Raw genomic sequence first — 21035 nt, 5'->3', positions numbered from 1 at the left:
TAAAGGCTCACAGCCTTAGGAAGGTTGAGAACCACTGGTGTAAACTACCATACTGCAAAAGGTGTATTTTTTTGCAGTTACTGGAAAACCCATGCACTTGCTTTTCACGGCCTAAGAGATGGCAAGCTTGCTTTGGTATCTGCTTTTGACGGCATTCTGGGTGCAAAGGCCTGGTGCATTTCCCCATTACACGTTTTAGCCTCCTTTCCAAACTTACTTCTTCATCCTTCCTTCTCAGCATCCAATCTCTCAACCCAATTTCTGTCCACTGGTTTTTGGTTTGAATTAGATGAAGGCTTGGATCTACTTCATGGGGACCAGTGGATTAAATCCTCACTCCCTGCTCTTGACCCTGGCTGTATCGTTTGCTATTTTATCATGTTGGTGGCTTGTGTTTCTCATATCTTATGCCCTCTTTCCATCTTACTCTGAAGCCTGTAAGCACAATCTCAGATGTCTGGGAATAAATAACAAGAGATTTGAAGCTTTTTGTGCTCTTGCCAGATTCCATTATCTAGAAATATGTTGGCAATCTTATATAAACATATGTTTAAATTTCTATAACCAAATGTATCCTTATGGATGACTTATTATTATAGCTGAATATGACTATAAAAATGTAACTTTATTTACAGGTGTGATCTATTATATGAATCTACATTTTTATTCAATCTTATGCGTACCCAAGGAAGAATGTGTCAGATTTTCCCCCTTGAGAATAAAATCACATTATTTGTGAAGACTTAGCAGAGATGAAATTAGTGTAAGCAGCAGTTACTCTATTGAATCTATTGAATAAATATTTCCAACATATAGAACAGTCTAATGTTCAAAGATGATGTTAGGAAATATTTCAAGGTGACCTTAGCTCCAGAGTTAAAACAAACAAACAAACAAAGAAAAAAATGGTGTGAAGGCCAGTCCACGTGTATATTTTACAGAAGAAAGCCAGAGTGGAGTAGGTGTGGGGTGAGTTTTGAAGCCAGGTCATGAGTTCAAGGTCTTTGTTTATTGGCTCTGTGATCTTGGGGTAGCGGCATCACCTTTCTAAGGGGCCTGGCTAAGATGGAGATCTCCTTAACTATTGCATAGTTTGTTATGCATTGGGTGATTACATATGCAAGCACATTTGACTGTAAATTGTTCACATTTAAATTGCTGTGCATCCAATCCTATTTGATTTGTTTTGTTTTAGCCCATTGGTTCCAGTGCTTTAGGGCAAACACTTGTTGGATAATAAATTAGCGAATTTGTGAGACAGTGCTTTACAATTATTTTGCCGGCATCCCAGTCATTTATAGATATTTATAAAAATCAATGATTTATACATTGTTCCTGGGTAGCCAGAGCATTTGATTCGGAAATAAAAGTTAACTATTTGGGCTTTCAAGTCTCCTGATTTGGGACATTTAATAGCAGCATTTATTAAGAGAAATTGTCATCATCTTGCTCAAATATGAGATCATAGATTTTTTTTTAAATCTTCTTTTTTACATACAAGGCAACTGAAGCTCTGAGACACTTTAGAAGCCAATAAATTTATATCATTTATTCCCTCTGTAAGTCTAGAGTAATTGTGGATGCATGCCCAGGAAGCACACTCTTAAAGTACATTTTTAAAGATGTGTTAAGCATCGTGGACAATATGAGACAGAAGCATGTCTTTAATGAGCTCACCATCTAGACCTACTCAAGATGCTTCAGTGTGCCGATGCACTAATGCTGATCTGGTACCACAGGGCCAGCAGGGTGCTTCCAGGGGTGGCTTTGACATGAGGGAATAGCCTTGTGTCACAGGAGAGCATCAGATGAGTTTTTAAGGAAGCACTTCTGGGAAAGAGAGTGTGGGGAGCAGGAGAATGAGATCATTCCAGAGAGGTTAGAATTCTGCTCGCATCTGTCCAGGGCAGATTAACCTAATCCATCGGGGGAATCACAGGGGTGAGCTACACATCAGTAAGCTCTTGTCTCGATTGTAAAACAACTAGGCTTTTCATAGTCTTGTTCTACTTGGCCATTGACTAAGGGCTGTGATGGATAGCGTTAGAAAATATGTTGATTGCTAGGCCCCTTAAGCCTTTGAGAGTATGGCCAAATTAACCCCAAGAGCCAGAGAGAATGTTTCTGAAGAGAGTCACAGGGCACCCACAGAAGGATGCCAGATGTGCAGAAGTAATGAGCAGAGTCTCAGGCGACCTTGGGGACAAACCAGCAGCTCCCACAGGGCTTGGTTGATGACAGAGGTTTAAGGTAGGAAGGGCGGTACAGGCATCATTGCAGCATGGATGGAAGAAGCAATCTGCTTCTTCTCTCTCTCCCTCTGTCCCTCTCTCCTCTGCCACCTTCTCTTCATTCTCCCATTCTTCCCCTCCTCTCTCCACCCTCATCTTCTTCCTGATTAGTTTTTCTTTCTGTAATTTGGTTCTAAGGGAAAGGGAGCCAGTGGAGTCTCCTCAAACAGAAGGAGGATTGGACGGTTGTTCACCCTGAGACATCTTAGAGAGGCCCGGCCCTGGGACAAAGCAGAAGAAACAGAAACAGCAGGCCCTCCAGAGTTACACCTCTACTCAGAACAAACAGGACTTGTGGATCTTCTCCTGCGTGAAGCTCCTGGTGTGGCTCATGTATCTGCTCTAATCTACTGCATTCTCTCTGTAAAGCAGCTCCTCTCCACTCTGTATACCTTCGTCTACCTTGTAACCAAGTGGTCCTTGTTCATGGGCTCCTCCATACCCAAAGACTTCCCCGTATCTCAGCTTTTCACTTTCGCTTCTGTTTCTCCTCCTCCTCCCTCCTCAGCATGTCGGACCTCAGATTTCAGGGAAAGACGATTGGGCCAGGAGGCATTTAGTGGTAGCGCAATGATAAATTGCTGCCCCTTCTAAATTATTACCCTAAACCTAGATGCTCTAAGCTGATCTGCCTGACTTTGCTTGAGGTAGACAGCAGGGTCCCACAGTTTAATATAGCTTCTGTTCTAGTTTGTTATGTCCCTTGCTCTAAACACTGACCAAAGCCAAAAGAAAGGAACCTGGAAGCAGGAACTGAAGCATAGACCATGAAGAATGCTCCTTAACTTGCTCAGTGGTCTTTAATATACATCCCAAGATGGTATGACCCACGGTAAGAAAGTCCCGCTCACATCACTCAAGAAAATGCTTCACAAACGTACCTCAGACCATGATGGAAGCAATGCCTCAATTGAGATTCCCTCTTTCCAGGTCTGTGCAGGTCTCTGAGGAGCAGACAAAAAAAGAACTATGACAGTTCTATTTGGCACTGTGCTGAGTACATGTATTAACTTATTTAATATTTTACATATATTAATTTATTCAATCATTTCATTCATTCTATCAACACACATTTAATTTCATCCATATTTATTTAATTATCCTGTAAGGGTGTTCTAAAATTACCTGCAGCTTGTTGATGAAGAAACTAAGTCCCAGAATTTATATAACTGGTAAATAGTGAGTTTCTTCCTTCAAGGGGCTGTGAATCATTAGCTTACAAGGGATCTATGGACAGGAAGGTCCCAGAACTGGTCCTTAGTCAACAGCTTTGTTTCCACATTAAAGTTCATCAGTTGTAATCATTAAGTCACATGTCTGTCTAAGTAGAACGGAGCCTGAAGGGTGATAGGGTGTCAGACGTGGGACAAAGAGTTAATTTAATACTTTGGGTTTAAAATGAACAAAATATAATAATAATAATAAACAATAACAGCCTTTGCTGCATGGGTTTCTCTACTAGTTCCAGTTTTGACATAATGTTTAGGGTGAGAGCCCTAATCTCTAGTAATTGGGTACCAAACCTGGGATGTCTGCAGCAATGGCACTGTGTTCCTTGAACAAAGCCTGTATTTTTGGAGATGCTCCACGTTACCACTCCAGCAAGAGCAGGTCTTTTCCATCGTGAGGGGCCTGCCAGGCTGGATGCATGGAACTGAAGTACCGCAGCTCCCCCATACGTGGCGCCAGGGACTCTGTAGGAATAACAACTCTGACATCTCTTGGCAACCTGGAAACACAATGTTGGAAGATTGCTTCTATTTAGTCATAGTTTTAAAAGGGTAGAATTAAGTGAATTGTTTTCTCATTGAAAAGAGTAACCACAAAGAGATGGGGGACACACAGTTTTGGCCTTTGTCCACACAGAAATGCCTCATCAGGCAGACAGCCTTTAAAAGCCTGAAGGAAGATGTTCGGGGAGGAGGAGAGAATGCAAACGTGACTCCCACACCTGGCTTCCTACTTCCTCACTTCTTACTTGGCTCACTGGACTCAGATCACCTTGGCAAGAGCTGTAAAAGCATCCCTACACACAAGATCTGTGTCCCAGTCGCGCAATGAGTCAGAAATGTGACGAACCCAGTTATCCACCACTCCCTCACAGAAAGGAAGGTCGAAATACACCCACAGAATGAAGGAACGCTTAGCGGGACCTTCTGAGGTGCCCTAGCAGATACTCTCTGCCTCACTCTGTCCTGTGGTCGCCTGATGATCGAGTGGCTGTTCTCTGGATGAATGGAAAACAGTTGTCGGACTTGGTGTCTTCAGTCTTGTCTCAGATTGTAACCACAGTTCTGCACCGTGGTTTCTTGTCTGGAAATGGAAGTTATTGGTCACCACGATCCTTTTCAGACTCTATGGAAAGAGACTTCTTTGAATATGGAGGCTTAGGTGACCCAGACTCTCAGAAGGAAAACTAGGGTTGGATCAATGAAGGCTGACATTAAGTCTAACATTAGCTGAATTTCAGCTTAGATGCTGGATTGTGTCTTAGCTTCTTAAGCTATAAAAACAGCAATGCAAGTAAGATCAGCAACGAGGAAGAAAGGGTGACTTTGGCCTAGGGTTCAGAGGTCTCAACTTTGCCTACTGGCCTCCATTGCTTGAGGCCTGTGACCACACAGTCTGTTACAACAGAAGCATGTGGCAGAGGGGCTGCTTACCTTTTGGTGTGGCCAAGAAGTACAGGAGAGGGATGGGAGGAGGCCAGGGTTCCAAGATGCCCATCAAGACACATCTCCAATAATCTAGTCTCCATCCACCTGAGAATAACCTCACAGACTAGAAGTGAGCCTTCCACACATGTGCCTTCAGGAAGCATGCCAGAGCCAAGCTGCTTTTCAAATCTAGCATACAGTACGCATGTTTCTTAGGGTTTCTATTGCTGTAATCAAGCACCATAACCAAAATCAACTTGAAAAGAAAAAGCATTCTTTTAGCTTATAATTACAGATCCCAATCCAACACTGGAAGAAGGCATGGCAGGAGCTCAAACAGGGTAAGAACCTGGAGGCAGGAGCTGCTGCAGAGACCATGAAGATGTGGTCCTTATTGACTTGTCCCTCATGGATTTCTCAACCTGCTTTCTTATAACACCCTGGAACAACCAGCGCAGGGGTGACAATCATCTGGGCCCTTCTGCATCAACCATCAATGAAGAAAATTCACCACAGACTTGCCCACAGGCCTATCTGATGGGGGACATTTTCTCAAATGAGGTTCCCTCTTTCAAAATGTCTCTAGATTGTGTCAAGTTCACATAAAATGAACCAGTATATTGTTTGTCTGTGACTCCTACATGCAGCGGCTCCTGAGCCTGACAAGTCTGCACCCAGGTCTCCTTCCCAGTCCAAGTGCTTCCCAGTGTCGTCCTCCTTTTGCCAGAGCAGATTCTGGTGACAGTACACCAGACAAGCAGGGGCAAGCATGGGATGACTGCTGCCCTGGAGAGATGAAGCTTCTCAGCTCACAGTGCCCACAGAGGTCCTCTCAAGGTGCCTCCTCCAGAGATGTAATTGGAAACGCAGTAAGGCTCCATTTTATGCTCATTGAACTCTTCCTTCTAGCTTCTGCTTAGCCAAAGGGCACATGGTCCCTCCTTCCAAGAGAAGAGAGAAGCCAAGCCAGGCACGTCCACAGAAGCCTTTCTGTAAGGCTCTGTTTCGCAAGGCTCTTTCCCAAGGCAGGATTTTCATATCCTTTTCCTCATTACTGTATTAACCCTTGTCAACATTTCTTTCTACGTTTTGTGTCTTATTGTTTGAGATAGTATCTCGTTCTGTTGCCCTGGCTGGCTTTGAACTCCTTGGCTCCAATGACCCTTCTTCCTCAGCTTCCCAGGTAGTTGACCCTATAGGTGGGGGCCAGTGGACCCAGCTCTAAGACTTTTGTGCCTTATTCAGGCAAGTGGAAGAGAAAGAAAAATGATGGCTTTTACTACTTCATGGTTAGCCAAGGAGTAGGAAAATTGCAAATAAAAGACTGGAAAAGAGACGTGGAAGCAGCTGGGCTAAGGACCAGTTTCCACAAGAGGATACTGAAGGAAGGAACCCCAGGGCCTGGAAGACCCATGTTACATGGCTCCTTAAACAATTATGCCATGGGAAGAAGTCACCTTTGGTTCATTTTCCTTGAATAAAAACACAAAAGGATATATTTCTAGCTTTTTAAGGGACTGCCACCCTAATTTATGACATTTGTAGGCAACTGGATAGAGCTGGACATAATCAATCATTCTGAGTGAGGTAACTCAGACCCAGAAAGAAATGGCACACGTTCAGTTTCATATGTGGATGCTAGCTTTAAATCTCGAGGTGTGTGTGTGTTTAAACTGGAGTACCCATAGAAGGCAGGAAACTGATGATGTCCCGGGGGTGGGGGTTCAAGGGGGAGAAGATAGAGTGCAGGTGGGATGAAGGAGGACTAGAGGTAGAAGGGATAACTTGGGCAGCTCATGGGAGGGCAGGGCAGAGAAGGTAATATAGGGAAGGACAACTAACACTGAAAGTCTTTGCTACAATAACAGCTGGCCTGGAAATAGATGCCCACAAATGCAGCAGTGGCATAAATGATATGGGGTACTAATCACGTTCTGATTGGATTTTGAGGTCCACTCTACTAGACAGAACTCATGCCTGGCACAGTTAATGGGACTAAGAACCCATGGCTTGCTAGGTCATAAGCCCTAGAGGGGAACCTGTTAACTATTAATGTGCTATATAGACATGGAATTAAACCATCTTGTTTACTAAGATCTTGTCTTTATACTTAGGGATTAGCCTATCTCTCTACTAAGACAAAAATACCCGCATAGATAGGGAGAACGGTCATGAAGTCCCATTCCAATGAGCTGGTGGTAACTTATGGCTGCCGGGAGAGAGAGAGGGGCAGTTTTCTTCAGGGATGTGGCCCATGAGAGGCTCACTGTCAAGTTTGCCTTAGCCGGACTACAGGTGACTGCTACCGCTTCTGGTTCTCCCTCCTTGCTCCTGAAGGTCTCTCAGTAGACAAGCCCCCTTCTTCTGACCCAGACCCTCCGAAATCAAAACTTGAGCTGTTGACAATTTACCCAGTCAGAGACACCTCTTATGGCAGCAGAAAACAAGCAAGGGAAGGCATCAATAACGTGGTTTCTCTAGAAAAAAAAAATCAGTTTCAGGATCGGTCACATCTCAATAAAAACAAACTACAGGTTTCCTTCTTCACACCAGGAAGCCCTGCCTGTCCCAGAGCGAAGACCAGCAGTGAACTGAGCTGTGCAAGCACCGAGTCAGGGCAGCTCAGAGTGCTCTGGCGATAAGGGCTGCGAAAACTAAATCCGAAGTGCCATGGGAGTTGAGGGAAGGGAGAGATTTCAATTTTCTTTGAATATTGACTTGCTGCTGCATAATAACTGTAATATCTTCTAATAATGACAGCCAGACATTTCTCACAAGGGCTAATGAATCACTCCATTTAGCTGTGACAACAGCAAGGGAAGACATATCTTCAAGGGCCCAGGCGCGATTTTCCTAGCCTTGTCCCAGGGATATAATGTGCTTAAACCTTATGACAAATTGACTGCTTGTGGCGAATCTACATGAACCCTTTCAAGAAAAAAATGGAAGTCTGGGCCTGAGCTAATGGGTTATTATTGGCAAGGGAAATAAAATTTGGGCGGAGAGGGTATAGCTAGACAGGACTTGGAAAAGCTGTAGAGTTCATGCTTGGCTTGGGAAGTTGGGAACCGGAACCGTTCAAAAGGCAGGGGCAAGCCTTCCTGCAACCACAAGCCATCATGTGTTCGATGTGCAACATTCATTTCGTGTACTGAGGCTGAGGGTAAAGACAGTTGCACAGAATAATGGGAAGGAAGTTTAAAAATTGATTAAAAAACACGAAATGAAATAATAGGGGAGAGTACTGTGCCATGGGTTGTTTTAGCTACATTTTGTCTTCGTGATATTTTCTAGAAAGGAACAACCCCTCATTTACACTGCCAGTCATGCTTTGATGTGCCCAAGTCCCAGCTGGGATGTTTGGCCAAGGGTTCATTCTGTGCCTTTGCAAAGAGGAAGTCAGAGCTGTATTTGGACTACTTGGGAAGTACTATCTTGTCTCGGCAGAAGCATGAGTCCCCATATGCACATCATCTTGTTTAGTTAGTGAACATAATGAACAACAATCAATATTGTTGTTGTCTTTGCCATCATTACTATCCTCATCATGCTTGCCCTTTAGCAGCTTTAAGTCCTGGGTGCCCTGTGGTCAGGAGACACATGCCTGAAGATCTGCAGAATCGAGCAGCCTGGCAGAGAAAGAGCAGGCCTAGGCAGTCTTTCAGAACCAAAGTGCCTACAGCTTCGTACAGTTCCTTGGTCCTTACCCACATCTCTTCTGTTAATGGGACTCAGCCACCCTGTAAGTGCCAGCTCTTTCCTCAGCCTTTAAGCTGTGTCCCTCACATGCCCTCTGACTTCTTGATCTGTAAACCCACGGTTATAGCCTCCTCATAACCTGGCTTTTTCATGGCTCATGGTGGCCCCAAGTCTTATCTTACAAACACGGCCTTTCTTTCCTGCTAATATCTGACCCCACCATAATTGAAAATTCAGTCAAACCAATTTGTTCTATTTTGTAGCAACTAAATTAATTTTAGAGATGTGGATAATTGGTTCCTGTACAAATTAGCTCTCATTGGGTTACATGGTGTTGATCTGTGGGGGAAAAGGAGGCTCAGTCTTTTGGGGTTGGCTCTGGGATGACCTACAGCAATACAGTGGTGTGAATGAGAAAGACTCCCATAGGTTCATGTTTGAATACTTGGTTCAGTTGGTGGAACTGTTGGGAGGGTTAGGAGGTGCAGTCTTGTTGAGGGGGTGTCACCGGGGGTGGTCTTTGAGATGTCAAAAGATAAGTACTATTTCCACTGTGCTCTCTCCGTCTTCCTGTTTGAGAACCATATGTGAGCTCTGGACTGTTTCCGCTGCCATATTTTTGTTCTATCACCGTGGACTCCAGCTCTCTGAAACAGTGGCATGCCCAATTACATGCCTTCTTCTATGAGTGGCCTTGGTCAATGTTTTATCACAGCAGCGGAATGGTAACTGAGACAAGCGGGGACCGCAGGCAGATGCATAAAATGCGCATGGAACATCTCTCAGGGATCCTTCCCTCATCTGTCCCCGTAGCCTCTCTGCCAGTTAGGAGGACCAAGGTCCAAGCCTGTGGATACTGGAGCTGGTGGTTCAGAAAGCTCTTGTGTAATTTCTACCCATCAGTAGTCAGGGCAGGTCAATACTCTCTACAGATGTCCTTGGAAGACTTGTCAAGGCCCTTCAATACTGGGCAAATTGGTTTAAATGAATTTGTCACTGAAAGTGATCAATGGCAGAACAGAGCGGACAAAGATGTCTCTTCCGGCATCCTTCTGTCACTCCACTTGTGAGAAATGGGTGCACCACATATCAGCCTTGGTGGTGATGAGGGAAGGGTTTTTACAGCCAGCAGCAGGCTTGACAGCAAACCCAACACTGGCTGGATTAATTCAGAACAGGTGCAGGTGTGTTTTATGGGCAGCACGGTGTTCTGGGAGTCTCCCCAAAGCTTCAGAAACCGTGTGTCTGTATATAACCCAATCATGTCTCTGTCATGGCCGCTGAGCCTCACAGTTCAGTTTTCTCCTTAGTATTGTAATTAGAGTTTCTATCTCTGCACTAAACTTGGCGCGGAAAGGGTGTATTTCAGCTTACAATTCTCAGATAACCCTCCACCACCAAGAAAAGTCAAGGAGAACCTCCAGGCAGGGTCCTGGCGGCAGCAATTGAAGCAGAGGCCATGGAGGGGTGCTGCTAACTGGCTTGCTCCTTATGGCTTACTCAACCTGCTTTCCTATAGAACCCAGGACCGCTTGTCCAGGACTGGCACCACTCTTAGAAGGCTAGACCCTCCCACATATATCATTAATCAAGAAAATGGTTGCTAGATTGCAGATTGGCTACATTTACAGAGGCATTTGAGGGTACCTTTCCCAGATGACTCTAGTTTGTGTCAAATTGACAAAAACCTCACCAGGACAGCTCTTCAGCCTAGGACTCCTGCTGCTAAAACTGGGCCACACTTGCTCCTAGAAAACAGGTATCTCTCCCATCACTTTTTATCCAATCAGACTTTCTAAAGCCCAGGTCTTTCCCAGTTGACAAATGGAAGAGGGCTGGCCGGATGATAGTTCTGGGTTTTTGCTCCATCCTTGCTGTAAGGAGAGCCAGTAATATAGGGGCTTGATGGTTTCAACAGGGAGTAGCTGAATGAAGGGCCTTTTCCCAAACAGATCTGAGTCTCTCATACTGGGAGAAAATTAAAGAAGGGCTCTCCCCTGAAGTTCTGGGCAGCCTTAAAACAGGGGAACACCATTAAAAAAGTGTTTTATGAAGATGGTCTGGCCAGTGTTTGCAGAGTAGTACTTTAAACTATTTGTTTATTTATTTATCTAATTATTTGCCTGTTTGGTTTTTTGTGTTTGTGTGCATGTGCTTGTGTGTATACACGTGTGCAAAGATGTGCTTGTCTCTCCATTCTCTTTTCAAAACCTGAGGATGACTTTAGCATCTTCCACTATAGTTCATTGTCTTTTGGTGGCGGCGTGGGGTGGGGGGAGACAAGGTTTCTTACTGGGCCCAAAGCATGCTGTTTCTGGTAGAATACCTGCAAGCCCCAGGGATCTGCTGTCTTCACACTCTAAGGCCCTGCTGGATTCAGCTTGTATGTGGGCTCTGGAGACCTGAAATCAGGTCCTGGAGCTTGCACAGTCATCCCTTAACCTACTGAACCATCTCCCAGACCAGCAAGATATTTTATAAGTGAGATTTATAGCTGAGAGCTTACCAACGCTTACCTAAGGAGAGTTAGGAACAATATGCAGGGTCCTGATACCTACGTAGGAGACCTGATTGCTTTATTGTGTCTCAGTAGGGAAGGGAACTGTAGCTCTAACATGTATAATGCCTTCTTAAACGTAGTTTGACCTTTCTGTTCTTGTTGAGAATACACTAGGACAGACTGGAGGCTACATGGATGGATACACAAATAGAAGATGTGTAGGGGTCATGTCGGAAAGGAAACTTCCATTCAGAGGCCTGAGCTAAGCTCCATGACCATGTTCACTTGATGCTTGTGGAGACTTAGGTAGGGTAATCCTACCATGAACCTTAGATGTATGATCTATATCACAAGGGTAAGAGCACCTACTGTGTAGTGTCACACTGAGAGTTAAGTTAATGTGGGAAGAAGTTGGCAGAGGAGCTTGTCCAAAGTGGGCTGCTCATAAGTGCTAGTATTAATAATGCTATTCCTGTGTGTAGCCACTAAGGGTGGGCTATTTGGGTACCATGGAGGTGAGGCGGGGGAGGGAATCTGAGAGGGATGGGGAAGTTGGAACAGTCAGGAGTGGGTGATGGACAGGATGATGGATGGATGCGTGTGAGATGACTCATCAACGAAGTGTCTGTGATTTATTGATGAGCCATCTTCTGATTGGTTCTCAGCTTTAAATTATTTTGATTTCAGCTGACACTTTTCAGATAAAATGAAAGAACAACTGAGAATTTGTTCTGATAACAATGGACCTCTGAGACTCCAAAGACTAGCTTAGCTATATCAGAGAGAAACTAGGGAAGAGGCAGTTTCTTCTCTACATTCTTTATAAAGAGAAAATGGCTAGAAAAAGAGAGAAAAACTCTACATCAGACTCTAGCCAGTGCCCCCATCCAGATCCAGTCTCATTGCCTTAAATCCTCATTCCAGGGCAATAGGTTATAAATTGCAAACAAATCTCTTGTTCGCCTTAGGGATTGGGTATCTCACGAATAAAAGAGTCAGAGCCCCAGAAGTACAATGGTGGAAAGTAGCCTAATGTCCAGATCTCACCTCTAAGCTGAGCTGAATGTCCCTGTGCTGTCACCCCAGAACAGGGCTCCCGGACGGTTTTGTCTGTCCTTACCAGGGAGAAGCGACTGTTGCTAAGTCACATGCTTGTCACACTAGCTGCTTCTACACTGGACTTACCTCCTCTAGCTGAGGGCAACTTGGGGACAAAAGGCAGAATTTGTAGATAACCCAAGAAGGCTTCAAATTACTCGATACCTGAGTATTCAGAGTGTGTTCAGGAACCAGAAGCTTCAGCATGAACTTGGGAGCTTGGGAGAAACAGAGTCTTTGGGCTGCTACCTGAGACCTACTCAGCCCACCTGTACTTTAACATGGTCCCCAGAAAACACGGGTATCATTAAGTTCTGAAGGAGAGATGGAAGGAGACAAGCTTTCTGGAAGGTAAAATGATGAGGCACCAGAAGAAAGAGAACACAGTGAGTAGTTAACTTGAGAAGAAGCATTTGGCCTTGAATGTAAGAACCTTCCCAACGTTGTCTGGGACCTGCAGGAAGCAGCCTGTCACCAGCTCCAGGTGCAGAGCCACCTGCTGAAGCAGGCTTATTGAGCTCAGCATGAGCTGGGCACTTGCCTTCCTCCCTTCAATGAGAAACAGATTGTGGGGCTGCAGACTATGCGATGGCGAAGGTGGCAACTTCCTGTTCTCTCCCCAAAGTCACCTGCAATCCTGACGGATGCTACCAACCCCAGATCACCCTGCCTGGGATTTCAGACTCTGGTATAGTGTAACTTTCTCAACAAGGTGGTCCTTTGAAAACCTCTCTACATTAGTAACAAAGCAAAACATCATCACCACCCAGGAGCTCGTCAGGGTGTAAAAGCCCCAGAGTTTTTACAGAGTACCTATGAGTGGAGCCCAGAGATCTGTTAATTCACATATGGAACCTCTAAACATGAGATGGAAGTGAAGTAGCTCCCCTTTGGCCTGACCTCATAGGGGTTGCTCACCAAGATTTTCTTCTCTGATGGCTGTTATATTCCTAAACTATCAGCAAGAAGGAAAAAAAAATAGCCAAGTTTTCTGTTTTAGTGAGAATCTTTGTAAGTAAGGTAGCTTCCTAACATATGTACACACGCTCCCTGCCCTTCACTCCCTCTCTCTTTTCCTCCCTCCTTCCCCCCCCCTCTCTCTCTTCTCTCTTTCTCTCTTTCTCTCTCTCTCTCTCTCTCTCTCTCTCTCTCTCTCTCTCTCTCTCACATACACACACACACACACAGACACACACACAGACACACACACACAGAGTTTTGTGCACTGTCCCCATCAGGTTCTTCATCACACATAGACACACACACACGTAGACACACACACGTAGACACATACAAACACAGACACATAGACACACACACACGTAGACACATACAAACACAGACACATAGACACACACACATAGACACACACACACGTAGACACACACACGTAGACACATACAAACACAGACACATAGACACACACACATAGACACACACACAGACACACACACATAGACACACACACAGACACACACACATAGACACACACACAGACACACACACATAGACACACACACAGACACACACACATAGACACACACACAGACACACACACATAGACACACACACAGACACACACACATAGACACACACACAGACACACACACACAGACACACACACAGACACACACACACAGAGTTTTGTGCACTGTCCCCATCAGGTTCTTCATCACACATAGACACACACACACGTAGACACACACACGTAGACACATACAAACACAGACACATAGACACACACACATAGACACATACAAACACAGACACATAGACACACACACATAGACACACACACATAGACACACACACAGACACACACACATAGACACACACAAACACAGACACAGAAACATGCACACACATTTTCTCTCTTTCAATCCCTGTTCTTCATCTAAATAAATAAGGAGATGATATCAAAACCATTCAGTAGCTTCTGTGTGACCTGGGAGTCAGGGATGATTTGGGTTTTGCCTTGTCAGATTAAACTGAATGCACAGTTCTGTGAAGTTACCCCAAAGGAGATATCCCCCTGAAAATGAGGCCATCTTCTCTTGCGCATAGTGAGGCTGTGTAGTATTTTGGTGGGGTCTGTTGGAGTAACCACAGACGTGGAAAACCTCAACTATTTTCTGCCTTATTTGTGAATTCCCTTTTTATTACAGCTCAGCAATGCTGCTATGCCTCCAGTCCTCTCCAAAGAAGAGCTTCAGCTACCTGTGCCTGCTTTCTGGTTCCCCTTTCCTGAAATGTGAGAGGCTGTCTTTAGAGGCATAGCAGCAGTGTTGGGGTTAGACGCTGGAACTATCTGTTTTTTAAGGAGCAGGATGCTGGTCTTTGGGGGGGTCTTAGTGATGTCCTGCTCTGTGTCTAGCTCCACAGCTCAGTGTACTTTGATGAATGCGTGAGTGTGCATTTGACGTGTGGTGGAAAGGTCATAGAGCAGCCAATAGGAGAGCGAGTGCAAAGGCAGTGTCTGGCAATGCAGCTCCTAGATCCAGACATGCCTTGAGTAGCTGTGGAGTGTTGAAGAAAGTGTGTTTAACTAGGATGAGAAAATGTGGGCTCTGGCCCTTGACCAGAATGCAGATTCACTTCCTGTAGAAGTCTGAGCATTATCCTGTTACATCCCATCAAATGGTGATATTAATACATGTCCTGCCTATTCCACAGAGATGACTACACCTAAGTCATAGGTACAGTCCTTCGGTGTCTGCAACCTGTCTCCTGGGAAGGGCGGAAATGATGAACAGATGGGCTCTTCCAGCTGGGTGGTCCCCAACCTCTTAGGGGAAGGACTCTAACTCTTTGGTGTTGGTGAACAAAAATTTCTTTCAGAGTGCCCTCATAAGCCTCCTGAAACAAAGCTTGGTTCTTTAGCAAAGCCTTTGTTTGTCTGGATTCAGAGCCGTTCAGAGGAGCCACAAAAAAGGATCCATCACCCCCGAGCGCCCACGAGACTCCACTGCCAGTGTCCCCTTCCACCCAAGCACGATGTCCAGCCTCATGAAGACAGTCTCTGTTCTCAGGAACATATCTGCCCTCCGTGAAGTTGAATAGTGCCCATTCTCTGCCCCTTTGCACCTTTATTTCAAAGGATCTCAAGGCCACGATGCACTCTGCAGCCTGCTTCCTGCTGGTGGACAATAAGGAGTCTTTCACTGACTACCCCCGTTGAAATGCCAGCACCCCAGCCATGCAACATCCAGACAGCTGCTCTGGGCTGGGCAGAGCACATCTCTCCATTACAGATCATTAGAATGCCGTATGCTAACCAGGGCTCAGTAAGACAACATAAAAAAATAAAGTGTGGATTTTTACAAAACTCATATACCCAAACCAACTTTTCCACCGATCCCAAGAAACCAGAATAGTCTCATTAAATTAAGATGCAAATTTAGGTCCTGTTTGCTTTTGGTCTACGGCAAATGGCCCTTTTTATAAACAATCAGACTTCTTAAAACACGTCTGTATAAAGACACTTAAGTGTAATAGAATAAACTTCACTCGTTTGGGTTCCCGAATACCTGTGGGTAGCAATGTGTTTATCCTGAAGCAGTTCAGCAAAGGGCTCACTGTGTGTCAGACCTGGGCTAGGAGCTGGGACCCCGACATTAATGGATGTTTCCCTGGGCCCAGACTCTAGTGTACTAATTGTGTCTGGAACTGTCCAACACATCCAGATGATCACATTTCCTATGTTGAAGGAGAAAACTTGGGACCACTTCAGACCTCTGACTTGTGGTCTTACTAATAAGTGTACTCTTGGGAAAGCATCCCTAATACTCAGCGCCACTCACTGTGTGTAAACAGCCTGAATCAGCTCTGAGCACGCCTCCCGATGTTTCAGTGTTTTTTCTTGCATCAGCTACAGTGGAAACACAACTTTTTTTTGTTGTTTGCTTCAAAAAGTGTTCAAAATTTTGGTTTGATGGGATATATATATTTACATATACAATACATGTGTATACATATATAATACATACATATAATATGTATGTATTATATGTGTATCTTAAAGTTCCTAAGCAAATGCTGCACAGATGAAGAAACTTAAGAGTGATTCACATGCTGGTCTAACCAAGTGCCTGGAAGCCCTCACCACCCCAGCTCTTTGGTTTCTGTACTTCGTGTGTGTGTGTGTGTTCGTGTGTGTGTGTGTGTGTGTGTGTGTGTGTGTGTAGCAGGTAGCTACTTTTAAAGTTATCATGACTCCTTCATAGAATCCCTTAGGTCTATTGTGGGGGAAGAACAAGGAAAATAGAAATTGCTGGAATACTTTCCAAAAACTCAGATTCATAGTTTTCCGAGAATTCTATAAATCCAATCATCAATAATTCATTAAATGTCAGTTTCTGACAGAGCCATAGTGGCAACTCACCAGGCTCATAGGCTGAGATTCATGGTGGCGGGGGCTGTGTGAAGATGCGCTGGGTACCAGGAGCCGTCAGGGAATGCATGAGACACTCAGGCAGGAAGAGAAAGGTGGATTAGTGTCATTAGCATAAGTCTGCGCAAGATGGGGGACAACCTGGGCTTTGAAAGATGGCGTTCTGTAGTTGGGCCCGCACCAGCAAAACCTAGCTTATCTTGGACAGGAGTTGGCAGAGTGGTGGTCTAGGGGTATTCACTTTATAGTCTTGGGTGAGGACTCTTCTGTTGGAGCAATAGTTTTCAGATATTTAATTGACCATAAGGGCGGGGCACAAATGGGGGAGAGTGGGGAACATGGGCTTCTTGAAGCTCAACCTTCCTCCTATATCCCTCCCCCACCAAATTCCATCTTCCCAGGGGACAGTTTCCTTAGAGACAACGGATTGAACTGCAGATGACATCATCTTAGAGGCGAGGGAAGGCACATTAAATATTCATAAGTCATATAATCGAGCACTCCTCACACCTGGGGGGCTGCCTCTTGCCCAGTTTCTGACACTAGGGCCTGGGATGGAACCAGATGCAAGTAATATATTTACCAATTCCCGGTCTCACCGCCAATGCTGGTCCAGCGGCCGCAGTTTGGAAAACACTGATCTTTCATAGTATCTATCACAATAGTTTACAATGGAGGGAACGGAAGTTTAATGTGTGCTTAGGGTTTAATGAGACCATCAGCAGACAATTATGGACCCCTTCCCCACTGCTCACGCTGTGCAAGGTCCAGGGTTCTTTTCAGTCTGCATGGAGCAGCCCCAACTTTGGTTACCCTTAACTGAGAACTGACTTCTCCAATATCAGACACAGTTCCTGAACACTGTGGAGTGGACCTTCTCAAAGGCAAGGGGAGAAACTAGCCAACTTTGAGATGTTTGAGGCTTATGAAAACATCATGTTAATAAAACAAATCTGTAAATTAAGCATTAATTTACTGTCGTCCTAAGTTGATGGCCTGTAGGTGGCAGTGTCTTCCTTCTCTATGTACAGCCCAGGTCCATTTCCCCCAATGCTCAGGGAGTTACAGATCACACCACTGCCTGGGATGGGTGGGACGCGGGGCAATGGGATCTAGAATTCGAGAACATTACCGTTCCTGATTGACACATGAGGATTGAGAGGGTTGAAAATGTTTTTATTTTCTACTTTAACAAAACGACCTAGTTATCGTTTATCCTCTACACAAGGTTCTCCTACTGAGAAGAGCTGAAAACTGGACCAGGATAAGCACAGTGCTCTCTCTGGCACTAGGAGTTCGCTCTGTGGAGGCTCTGAGGCTTCTGGCTGCCAAAGCATCCTTTGATGAATAAAAGCTGCGGGTGAGGAGGGAGATTTGGGGGAAAATATTCTAGGAACGGCATCACAGAAATGCCAAAGGGAGAGGAACAAGCCTGTGATTGTTCGTTAAGAACGGACAATGATTTGCCATGAGTTCCCTATTTCCATATGACCCGGGCCTTGCAGATGGCCTGTGGTCACAAGGTTTCCATTTTGTCAGCCGTCACTGACGCGGAGGAAGAAACTTCCCTCTGCTTTCAACTCTATGATGCAACCATCCGTGCAGCACGGGCTCTGCACTCAGTTCTGTCTCCTTCTCAAGAGCCCGCCCTGGTCCCCTTTGCCCGCTCGCCCCTGAAAGCCAAGGAACCTGAGCCACCTCTGTGTCGACTTCTCCTCTGTCTCCACCGAGGAAGTCACGGAGATCTCGCACTGTCTTCTCTCAAGCCGTGCAAACATCACGTGAAGTCCCTCCCAGTTCATCCTCCTTGACTGCACCCCACTCTTACAAATTTAAACTGTTGCCTCCAAGCGTGAGCAGAAATAAGTGTAACTTTCCGGCGGTGCTCCAGGCAAGAGAAATCCTTTCCTTCTTATTCCTCCAGACTCATCTTCCTACTCTCCCTCCTACATTTATGGAACCCCAAACTTCAAAAATAATTTTCGACATTTGCTTTTTGTACATTTTGTTCCTATATAATTATAACATAGCAAATTATAGTATATTTAATATATAATTTTATATGTTAAAATATATTGAATTTATAGCAAATATATCCAATATATTTATTGGTATGTTTAATAGAATATATATGTTAAATAAAATATATTAACATAATTTAATTAATAATAATAATATTTGCTTTTGGAGATTAAATGTCCCTGTGGGGAGCACTTTCCACAGTCTCTTACATGGCCGTAGTCATCATTTCATAAAGCCTACAGCATTCTGTAGTGTGACGTGCCTTTGTCACACTGGTGTGAAGTGCCTGTAACGCACTGCAGTGTGAAGTGACTTCAGCACACTATTGTACGAAGTGCCTTTAGCCTGCCATAGTGTGATATTGTGATGTGTCTTCAACATACTTTAGTGTGCTGTGCCTCCAGCACACTGTAGTGTAACGTGTCCCCAGCACGCTGTGGTGTAACGTGTCCCCAGCACGCTGTGGTGTAACGTGTCCCCAGCACGCTGTGGTGTAGTGTGCCCCAGCACGCTGTGGTGTAGTGTGCCCCAGCACGCTGTGGTGTAGTGTACCCCAGCGCTGTGGTGTAGTGTGCCCCAGCACGCTGTGGTGTAGTGTGCCCCAGCACGCTGTGGTGTAGTGTGCCCCAGCACGCTGTGGTGTGGTGCCCCCAGCACGCTGTGGTGTAGTGTGCCCCAGCACGCTGTGGTGTAGTGTGCCCCCAGCACGCTGTGGTGTAGTGTGTCCCAGCACGCTGTGGTGTAGTGTGCCCCAGCACGCTGTGGTGTAGTGTGCCCCAGCACGCTGTGGTGTAGTGTGCCCCAGCACGCTGTGGTGTAGTGTGCCCCAGCACGCTGTGGTGTAGTGTGTGTGCCCCAGCAGTGTGCCCCAGCACGCTGTGGTGTAGTGTGCCCCAGCACGCTGTGGTGTAGTGTGCCCCCAGCAGTGTGCCCCAGCACGCTGTGGTGTAGTGTGCCCCAGCACGCTGTGGTGTAGTGTACCCCAGCACGCTGGAATGTGTTGTGCGTGTTTACCAGTTGTTTCCGACTCTCAGCTCTGCCTTGCTTCTTTCCATTGCCCACTGATCGCAGTCATAATGCAGTGACTAGCTTTTTTCCTTATCGTTTTCATTTATTTCATAATTAGAGATCGGTATATACTTAATTCTTTAACAAATTTTATCCTAAAATACTTGAATTAATGAAGTTGGTTGTCCGGCATTTCATACGCTTATACAATGTGCTCCCACCTCCCACTCCTGTCTCCCCGCTTCCTTTTTCCAAAGTCCTTCGGTTTCACTTTGTGACGTCTGAGTCTGTAGCCATAGGCTTGGAACTCTCCACTGAGGGGCTCACCGGTGGGCACGACAGAAGACAAGGACTCTCCCTCTACTGGATTCTGTCTGTAACCGGCGGTTCAGCAGGGATGAGGGGAGTCCCACAGGACCCTCCCCACCATGCTCATCGCTGACAGGGCCAGTCTGGAGCAGGCTCAGTGCAGGTAATTGCAGAAAATAAAGAGAAAGGAGAGCATTTTATTCTTCTTCATATCCCCGAGGTCCGGCAGAGAGGTAGGCAGTGGATGATAAATAAGTGTGCCCGTGCTTCTAATCAATTAATCCCACTCAAGATAGCACTTTCTTCTGCTTCCCCAGTGAAATCTCCTTTTCCTACCCCAGATGTTCCCTTCTGGGCATTATTTGACTTGGCAAGTCAATAAATGGCTTGACTTCCATAAGAGGGAGGATGGTATAAAGAGAAAGGCGGAAATGATGAAGCAAAAATGTGTGGGCAATGAACTACCAGCTTCCACAGGTCCTGGAGGTCACCAACACCCCTTCAGCTCCGTCACCGACTGGACCAGCTGCCTTTTGGGTCTTCCGAGATAAATTGACCTTTCTTTAAGTATCACAATTCATGTAGATTAAAAATTCTTTCTTTCTTTTTTCCTCTTATGCATTCCCTGTTGCATGTTATATCGTATTAGTATTACAGTGTGGCCATTATCTGCTTTGCCTGCTGTCTTCAGCAACTGACCTAAAAGTGAGGTTTTGAACATCGCCCTGCTTTTAATGGGAGGAGCTGATTCAACAGGCATTTAAGTCATCTGTGTGATTGTCTAGCTCGTCCATGGGGCCGGAGGCCTCTGTATCTCAGGACGTGTCATGGGTGTTCATGATCCCGAGTACACACCACTTTGATACTGCCCAGCGGCGTGCATTGGTATTCCCTGTGATGTTGAGGGTGAAATGCAGAGAATGCTCAGAGGCGAACCTTTAGAAGAAGGCTTTGGGCCCATACCAGGGCTGCTAGAATGGCGTTTGATCATCTAACCCGGGCCATCACTGTCAATGACTGATAAAGCACAGCTCTTACTGTAGCCATAGGACGTGAAGAAA

Source organism: Microtus pennsylvanicus, chromosome 2, assembly GCF_037038515.1.
Source record: "Microtus pennsylvanicus isolate mMicPen1 chromosome 2, mMicPen1.hap1, whole genome shotgun sequence".
Lineage (NCBI taxonomy): Eukaryota > Metazoa > Chordata > Mammalia > Rodentia > Cricetidae > Microtus > Microtus pennsylvanicus.
The sequence above is the reverse complement of the archived record's forward strand: the minus strand, read 5'-3'. Positions refer to the sequence as shown.